Source organism: Notothenia coriiceps, unplaced genomic scaffold (genome assembly GCF_000735185.1).
Source record: "Notothenia coriiceps isolate Sejong01 unplaced genomic scaffold, NC01 NC01_scaffold00026421, whole genome shotgun sequence".
Taxonomy (NCBI): domain Eukaryota; kingdom Metazoa; phylum Chordata; class Actinopteri; order Perciformes; family Nototheniidae; genus Notothenia; species Notothenia coriiceps.
This window is the reverse complement of record NW_011359122.1, coordinates 330,276-340,119: the sequence shown is the minus strand read 5'-3', so window position 1 is coordinate 340,119 and position 9,844 is coordinate 330,276. Positions and strand designations below refer to the sequence as shown.

The 9,844-nt window shown below is 40.6% G+C and overlaps 2 protein-coding genes across 2 annotated transcripts in view; one reads left to right on the top strand and one right to left on the bottom strand.

Annotated features, from left to right (window-relative positions):
* The window catches only part of LOC104956928 (serine/threonine-protein kinase WNK3-like), a 63,471-nt gene extending 57,982 nt beyond the window's left edge, over positions 1 to 5,489 (bottom strand). The window contains exon 1 of the mRNA XM_010784507.1: positions 4,967 to 5,489. The gene's annotated coding sequence lies outside the window, so the exon portion shown is untranslated. The remainder of the gene's footprint in view (positions 1 to 4,966) is intronic.
* The window catches only part of LOC104956927 (neurobeachin-like), a 118,613-nt gene that overhangs the window by 52,876 nt on the left and 55,893 nt on the right, over positions 1 to 9,844 (top strand). The window lies entirely within an intron of this gene.

Sequence of the window (9,844 nt, the reverse complement as noted above, 5' to 3'; positions counted from 1 at the left end):
TCCGCCTGGCTCGTCAAAGTAACGTACTAGAAGAAGGACTGTAACGTGTATATGCAGGGACCTAAATCTTTCTTACCATAAAAAATTCGAGACAAGTAATTCGGTAATATGCGATCCCAAAAGTATAACAGAAGAGAGCAGGACAGATAAAAGGTGTGCCGGCGAACAAGACTCTGTAACATGTAACAGTAGCACGGTGTGGTGAACTTCCAGTGGATAACATTTTTAGGTGAAAAAGTACAGAAATATGTATTGTACACAGGGGAGACAATTTCTCTAAGACTTTCAAAGTCATTTGTCTAAACCAGAAAAAACAGGTACTAGGTAAGATATATTTTTGGACAGCCTTTTCTCGACTAGTCTAAACCCGGTGAAATTATACAGTATTGCTAAACAACCAACACATTGGTAATTGGTTAGTGGTGTTGGTCCATTGGGGGGGGGGGGTGGATTGTGGACTTAAGAGGAGGAATCTCGTGGTACTCAAAGAAATAATTGGTTTAGAGAGAGTCTCCCCGCCCCCCTCACCGAGGAATAAAGTAGATTTCATTTGTTGTCCTCTTAGTCGTGAAACTTTGTCCGAATTTGTCTCCCTAATACCCTCGATGTTACTAGACAAAACATAAAACCTCGGTTTGTGAAGTCTTGTACAAAAACTATGTACACTTGGATACTATATACTACTTTTGTCATATTATGCCTGGACTTCAACTCGGGTGGTCACGAGGACAAAGGTTGCACTGCCGCCGACGAGAATATCCAAATGTGGACGGAGAAATGTCATTTCTCATAGGACTCATGAGACAGGTCTTCAGAACGGCAATCTTGTGCGGAGCGACCGTGTTTGCAACAAAAACAATTAATTGGACGCGACGCAGTTGTCGACTCGACGCTCTCATAGTCTACGTCTGGACACTAGAAGTCTTGTCGACATGACGAACTGTATTTCGGGTAAACTTCAAACCGACCTCGTGGAGCTGGAACTCGATGAGACGGAACAAGGGGTGAGTGAGGCGGAGGTACGGAGAAATCTAGGGGAACTCTAATTTGGACTTTTTCTCAATAAGTTCACTCGTAATCTATACAATGTACACAAAATAATCCGTAATTTTGTCTTGTACTGACTCCCGTACGAGGTAATGTTTCGTTGTTTTAGAGATTACTTTCAGCTGCTTTTTATGTTGTAAAAAAGTGTAACAGAAAGAAAGGGTCAAAGACTGACTTGTAACAAACACAATAGGACTGAAGGTCGGAATCGTATTATTCGAGTGAGTCAGCTCAAGTTTTCCCATCTATTATACCGTTTGATACGTCGACCGTCAACTACTTGACTTTTTACGAGTGGTGAACGACTTTTCCATGTGAGTATATTGAAATGTGCCTTTATGTTGATCATGATGACAACCTAGACGTTAGTCTGCTAACCGTTAAGTTGAAGTATATTTAGTTTCTTTCATTATGTATGTGTGATGATTCACGGAATGAAATGGATTCTAATGAGTAACGAATTTCATCTAATCAATGTAGTGAAAACTCTACGTGGTATTTATTTTCGTATTAGTCGTTTTCAATTTGGATGTAAATACGGGTCTAGTCTGTTTAGGAATTAGGATTATTCTTTAATGCGTCGTCTCATTGGCGACTTGTCCAAGTATATTAGTCAGAGAGACGTGGGCGAGAGCAACACTGTGACCTGGTACGGTTGCCCTTTGATAAGGATACGATTACATTAGTGGAGTACAAAGTTGGAAAAGGTAAGTGATTTCGTAAGAGGAGAAAAGGAGAGGAAAGGAAGGTAGAGGAGAAAGGAGTAAAAAGAGAGGAGGAAGGAGATTAGAGGAAAGGAAGGACAGGACAGGAAAGGAAGGGAAAGGAAAGGAAAGGGACGGAGAGAAGGAGAGGAGGAAGGGAGAGGACAGGGGGGAGGAAGGAGAGAGGAGGAGAGGAGTTAGAGGAGGAGGGGGGGAAGGGAGGGAAGGGGAAGGGAAAGGGAAAAGGTGTTGACATGAAAACAGCAGTTTTACAAATCGATATCAGTGACGAAAGTAAGTGTGTTCGCCGTGTATAAATAGTCAGTTTAGGGGGGTAGGTGAAAAAGAACACGGCGGGAAGAAATAGAGACGAAAAAGGAACGTGTGTTGTAAAAAGTGGGGGAGATGGCGACGGGGGCGAGGTAGAGAGGAAGGGAGAGAGACAACTTTTGGACGACAGGCGGACGGGGTGTTGATGTTGGGAGGACAGGGGGAGGTGGAAAATAAGTGAGAAAGTAGAGGTGGGGAGTAACGATTTTGGCGTGACAGACATGTGTGTGTGTGTGTGTGTGTGTGTGTGTGTGTTGTGTGTGTTGGTGTGTTTGTGTGTGTGTTGTGTGTGTGTGTGTGTGTGGTTGTGTGTGTGTGTTGTGTGTGTGTGGTGTGTGTGTGGTGTGTGTGTAGTGTGTGTGTGTGTGTGTAGTCGTTAGGGGACCGAAAAGGAAACCAGACGGGCGGATTAAACAGGTCGCGCAACGAGGTCCCCTAATTCCACACGTGGGGTACTTCATTCCCTATGTTTTTCAGGGTGTATCCACGTTTTAACAACACACAATTTCCAATATCTAACACATCGCTAAGCGTACATGGAAGTCGAAACAGAACACACGTGTGAAATCTCCATCATAATAATATCGGAAAAAACGAGAGGAGCAGAGTGTTGAAATTCGTGTGTCTTGTTTTAAGATCTGCTTTTTTGTTTGCACCGAAAAGTCGTCCAAAAAACCTCTTATCTTATCTTTAGTGTAGAAAGTATTTCGTTTCCACAGATTGTCCTAAAAGAGACGTGTAAGAGTTAGGCAACTCGGTAGACGTTCACAAGACGGTACATTCTCCGAGAGTCTGCCGCCTCCCGTACGTCAACGTCTACAGTCCTAACGGCAAGAGACAGTGGGTGTCGAGACGAGCTTTATCTTGTCATACTGCTAGTCTTACAATTGGATACAAACGTTAGTAAAACGACGGCTACCAGTGTCAAATGTGACGCTAAACCCCAAACAATAGAAGTTGAAACTACATATGTTTACGAACCCAGTAAAGGGACGACAGTCCTTTAAGCGAAAGCCGTAGAAAGTCAACTTTCCCCCTGTACCCCAATCCAGTCTCTCCAAAGCAAAACTACAAACACCGCAACAGACATTATTTTCTATCTTTCTCACACCTTCCCTCTCTTTCTCTCTCCTTTTACGTTTCAAACAGATGGGACGCCATACACGGACTTTACACATAGACGGAACCACAGCATACCCACACAATCTGCCCGCGCCACCAATCCTGGTTCACGGTGAACTACTATAGCCCACTATAACATGGACTGACATAGCTTACTACTTGAATTTGTACTGGGGAGGTCACAGTCATATCTCAACGTATTTATCTCGGCATTATGTGAGGTCTCAAATTCAGACGAGAGTTTAGAGATACACGAACGCAGAAGCTCCATCACTTATTGAGGTAGGGAACAGACGGACTTTCTTTTTTGACCTTGACTATTCGAGGACAAATTTCCCGGGTGAAATACGTACAACAAGGGGGATACAAAGGGGTGTAGGAACAATCCGGAGACTGGGAACGCGGGTGGCGTGACATGCATGGATATACAGGGGTATCACAAGCGTTCAGATCCAACTCGGAATACCTATCCCCTGTGTGCCTTGGCATCACAAGTTGCTTCCCTGTGTGTCTTCTAACTTTAGGTGGCATTCTGAAATCGGATGAAAAACCTCCAAAGATGGAGCACTAGAATCAAACACACGATTATTGTTCTCTTCCCATTAGGGGAAACTCAAGGCTGAAACACAAGAAGGACTTTTGTCCAATCCAGGTCAAGCATGGGAGAGACTGTAGGTAGCACACACAGAGCACTGTTCACTGGGGGAGAGAGACAGGGGGGATACGTGTTATCTAACCCTCATTTTTGTTCTCTTTTATTCCCCTCAGCGAGCACATCCCACACCAAAGGACTCCTCTAATCCAGGTGAGAGAACGGCTACTTAATCAGCCAATGATGAATAAGGATTACATGTTACTAAAGTAGCTTACTACTGCTGGAGGTCATATCAAGAACTGAGCCTCTTTAACCCCTGCAAATGCTCTACAAACTGTAATGGATGATGCAATAGTCAGATATCAGCAAAGAGTTGAATATATTTAACAGCTGTCAGCCTTCCTAAAGACCAGAAGCATCCTACATAGTAGTTTGAACACACCACTATCACTCCCAGTGGGACTAACAGTGTTTTAGGAGGGAATGTTTGATGATATACATCATTTATAGATAACATAACAATTCGTATATTATATTACTTATACAATAGAAACAGGGGTAGTTGGCATGGGGATTTTTAGTGAAGGATGATTATCTGAAAAAATTCCTCCGAGCAACGAACCCATCATGTAACGGGTCATGCAGTATTCCTGAAGCAAAATGCAATCAAATGTATGTTATTTATATACTACAGTACATAGTCTATGACACAGTAATGCCTGGATGTGCAAGCAACCATGAAGTGCAGCTATTGGCTAGCTGGTAGCTCAGCTGACTTTTTAGAAACGCCATGCAACGGAAAGGCACAAAGTACAGTCACCATACAAGACAGTAGTCTCACGCACCACAAATCAAACATCCCCAAAGCCTCCTAGCCTTTTAGTGCCCCGAGCACAGAAACATTATTGCAATGAGATAAACATGTGCAGTCTGAGGGAGTCTGAGGGCCTGACAGGGGAGTCTGCCTGCAGGTCTGCACTTGACTTGAGTGTTTTAAAAACACACAGCATAATTAGATACAGAACAAAAAGCAGTCACATGAGAGGATAAATACCTAACAAGCTATCATGAACAAGCATACAAAATAACGCCTTGCTGGGGAGCCACCGTAAAATAACAAGTATTACTACATGCATTGTAAATTAAAATAACAACAAACATCACTCACCCGAATGTACCATGGTAGCTCGTCGGTCCAGGGATATATTTATTTAAAAAACGAGCTACTGAGCACCGGTAGCTAGGATTTCTTATTATTCCTGTAGCTTTTTACTAATTACACGACTTTACACTGGGCTTTCTGCCTACAAAATATGATTTACAACCACTGAAAAAATAAATTTACAAAAAAAAGCTTTAGAAAAAGAAGTCCGTCTCTTATTCTGTTCACATTTTATACGCGTTGTTGCGGTGCGGTCGGCTTGATCAGTCCCCGGCGGAGTCGTCGAGCCTCGGTCTGGGAGCAGGCGGTGAGCACTTGGTGTACCGATTCAGACGATGTTGGCCGGTGTTGCTTTATGGATCTTTACCACTCGTTATTCGGTTAAACGGCTCCGAGTTGTGCGCCTGGCCATTCATGTGCACCCGAATAATATCAGTAACTTATGTACATAATTTACAACGCGCGACTCCAGCGGCCTTCAGCAGGTTCGCGTGTGTAGTGAGCGCGCTGCTGCTGCTGCTGCTGCCTGTTCTCACTTGCTCCTCATCATCCTGAGACTGAGCACACGCTGAGATCACTCCGCCACAAGAGGGCGCTGCTGCTGCGCGGTTCAATCATGGGTTATTTCCACGGCTTCTGAGACTCTAATGCTGCATTCACATGCTCCTCGTAAACTTCAGTTTCGGCACAGCAGCCACGCAAACATTGATGATTTTAACATTAGACCAATAGGATGAAGTGAATAATAAAATTAAAATAAACAATAAAAACCAAGAAAATAAATAAGAGATATAGAGAAAAGAGAGAAAATTAATAAGATGTAACAGCAGTGATTAAACAAATATTTGTAAGCGTTATTATCTTTAACCCTCCTGTTATAACCCCATTTAGTGTTTAACATTTCAAGTGCTTAACATCATATATTTATTTGATATTTCATGTTTTTTTCTGATTTAATGGGGACATCTGGGTAAACGTAAAGTTAACATGGTGATATATGTTGAAAGCATTGTGCATGTGTTGTAATGTCCTTTGGTGTCATATTGACCGCAAGTTGTTTTAGTTGTAAAAACATGAAATATGCATTTACATTTAATGCACATTTCTTTAGGTTGTTTGTTACGTTTTCTTTATTGAGATATGTAGGAATATAAAGTACCTGACTATAAAGTTGTAAAGTAATTTCTAAAGTTGTAAAACAAATTAAATTACAATCATTTTCTCAAGGTTAAGTTTTCAAATGAACTCCAAGAATTAAAAATATAAGTCAATTTAGGGCGAAAAAGAGGGTGAATGTCTTTAATATAAGAAATAAAGTAATTACATAACTACAGTAAGTCAATGTTTTACTTTGATTGGGCCTACTTGTATTTTGTATATAAAGCATGTCTCAAAAATAAGGATGTTGTTGATCAGAAAGTCATTTGCTGAGTCCATAAATAGAGGAACATTTTTGACAAAGTCAGTCATGTAAATCAAGACATAAATATTCAGAATTAATACATAAAAAATAAATGATCAATAGTTTCAGTATCCTCCCAAAATACAATTATTGGTTTCAAGTCGTTTTAACAACATTTCACTGGATGGATACACTCTAAATTGTTTTTCTTTTTCTTTTTGAGTATTCTATTATGTAAGGGAATACCATAGACTGTAAGGAATACTTGGGGAATACATGTTATCTTGTTATCTTAGTCAAGTAAAGAAATCAAGATAATCTTAGCAATAAACTACATCATTATTCGAAACTTAATATAACTCGTGGTACCTCGTCCTTTAAACATGATATAACCATGATATAACCCACAGTCCTTGAGAACACTGAACTCGTTCGTAAATACACCGGATAAAATCCCTATTTGTTTAACAACACTTGAAGGCCTCATAACAGATTTCAATAGAACAATGAAATGAATCGTGTTTTAATGACAGAAGTATGTTACAACCGACAGATTCAACGTGCAACACGACCCTGTGCTGCCCATGAACCAACCGTCAAACCTGAAATGTTCTACATTCAGTCCGCGGTGTTTATCAGCAGGCCATATGCTTCGAGAAGCAAATGCCTTGAGCGTAATGAACTGAGTAACCCCAGTCAGACTTTGTCTTCTGTCGCCCTCTGGTGGACTTCGTCAAGTATGTCAGTTTTATTCAGGTGCAATGAAAACACATGGAATATTGTGACACTTTTATTCATCACCATTACTGTCACAATATAGATACACAATATGATGCTTTTTAGAAAAACTCTTTAAAATTGGAGGTAACATAATTCAGACAAAGGCGTGTAAAATGGACTTCTAACCATAGAAAAAAATAATATTTATTACTATACATTTCCTTCCTTGTTAGGCTTGCAAGATGCCAAGGGGATACATTTAACATAAAAAAACAACATACATAATCACTCATAATTATAGGTTGAATCTTTAAACAAAGCACTTGGTTGGAAGATGCTAACAGGCCTGAGACAACATTAAAACCATGGGCGGTGTTAAGATGAACCCACAATATTAATCAGTTTTCGAATAAAGTATTAAAATAAATAGTTTTACCAATGAAAATTGACGTAGGCCAAATTTTTCTGAATAAACTGCAGTGTGTCAAGTCCTTAGTAAACAATGGCCGGCCCGTTAATACAAGGCATAACAATATCACTGAATTATGTATCACAGGATGAATATATATTATCAGATTTAAATATAAAATCTGCCGACAGACCTAGTGCTCTGTAGGACATGTAAACTACTAGTGTACCTCTTTTATGTGTTTTCTGTGTTTGTAGGGATTAGGTCTCCAAAGGTCTTAGTGTGAAAGCAGTGTCTTTTTCCTTCTGAACATCAAATGTCCTGCACAGAATATTGACACCCGACATACAGAGGAAATATGTCCATTTCCTTCAAATGGCTTTGGAAGACCTACCCCAGCTGTTTTCATTCACTCAACGCCGTTACCCTTTGGTCATCAAACATTTGGTCTTTCAAGTTTCCCTTAACAGTTTTTGCTTGTTTCTACAACATTACTGCAGCTCAAAAGTGTCTCAAAGCGTAATGCACAAATCCTCTATAACAAGTTCCAGCAATTTTAAATATATCAAGTCCCAAGACAATCATTGCAGTCAACTCATGCATATGCCACGAGAGGGGAAAACAAATGCAGTTTGTGGTCCTGATCTTGGATGGTTTCAATCTTTCAGCATTTTCCAATCATCTGGATCAACTGCAGCCACATCAGGTGTTACTTTACTTTATGTGAGCGGGTATTCGTTGGGATTATCCTTCCAAAGGTGGTCGCAGAGGAATACAGCCATCCATCTCCAGAGACTCGGGCCAGCCTTCGTACTTGTTGCTGCTCTTAGTGTTCTTCATTCGCTAATGTGAACAGCCATAGGCAAACAGAAATCGTGTCAACAAAACAGACTGGGATTCACCAAACAAGTTTAAATAAATATAAAAGTGTGTTCAAATAAATAATCACTACCATATAACATGTGTTGGACTTATTGCAATATATAGTAGTGTTGCACAGTATACCGATAGTTGAAAGGTACCGCGATACCCTGCCGGTAAAAATGTTACGATTCCTCCGTTTCATTAGTATCGGTACTTTAAGAATGACGGGGAAAAGTACTCCGGTGAGAAAGCACCGTTTTAATAAGAGCCGTGTGTGTTCAGCGCTCTGCTTCCAATCCCTGCACTGCAGCCGTGCCTTCAGTCCCTCCCCTCTCAAGCACGCTCTAAGTGCCTCCCCTCTCTCGTGCACACGCTAGCTGCCAGAGCATGTGAGAAAACGAGAAGCATGGCTGCAAGTGGGAGTGCAACTGCCGCTGCGCCTCGGCTTGTTGACAAAAAAGACGCCAGAAGCGAAATTTGGAAGTATTTTAGCTATATCTCTGACAGTGAGGGCAAGCCTACGGACACCACGAGGCCTGTCTGTAAGAAATGTATTAATTTGATTTAATATGAATTCTTGTCATTTTTATTTTATTTATTGTTCTCATTGTTTAAAAGTTTGTGTTATGGTTATGGTTCTAGTGTGAAGTAAAGCACAATAATTACATTTAAGACGGTTTCCCTTTTTTTAAGAAAAGTATCGAAAAATAATCCGAATCACAATTCTTGACTTGGTATTGAAACCAAAATGTTGGTATCGTGACAACACTAATATATATTATCTACAGTGTACATTACCACTAGTTTTTAACAGTACTTTTGCTACCCTTTATGCAGCTTTCAAATCAGTGTTAATTGTAAATGTTTTATTTCCTCAGTCCTGTATTGCCAGAGACATTTTACAGCTACTATGTTGCTTTTCTGTAGAACCAAAGGGAATGGATCCTCAAGTGGGAGTATTCAGCTTTGTCTGTCATTTTAGCACACATTGACACATTATTTGCTTAAATGTCTCTACAGTACCATCAACACTAATGAATCACAGCCATATTAAAAAGGTGTCACATTTTCCATTAAGGGGATCCCCTCTTGTGATATTGGTTCATGGGAATATCCCCTCCTGTTGTACTGCATTTCATTGAATGGCATGTATCACACTTGTACCTATGAGTAACAAAACCTGATACATGTTGTCTGGCGAGTCATTTTGCGTTGTTCTTTATACAATGACACAAAACACATTTTACATCGTTACATCAAAAAGGAGCTGATGATTCCTACACTTAGCCTCTGTTCAGCATTGATAGTAACGTACCTGCTCAAACGGACTCTTATTCTCAATGCCCTTGGCTCCAACAAAAACCCAGCTGTCTCTGAAGGCCAGCTCCTTCACTGCCGTGCTCCCAAGCTCCTCAAACAGTCGCCGGGACTCATCGTTCATCCTGACATATGAAGATAAAGAAGGTTAAAAGAGACTGCCAAGGCACAC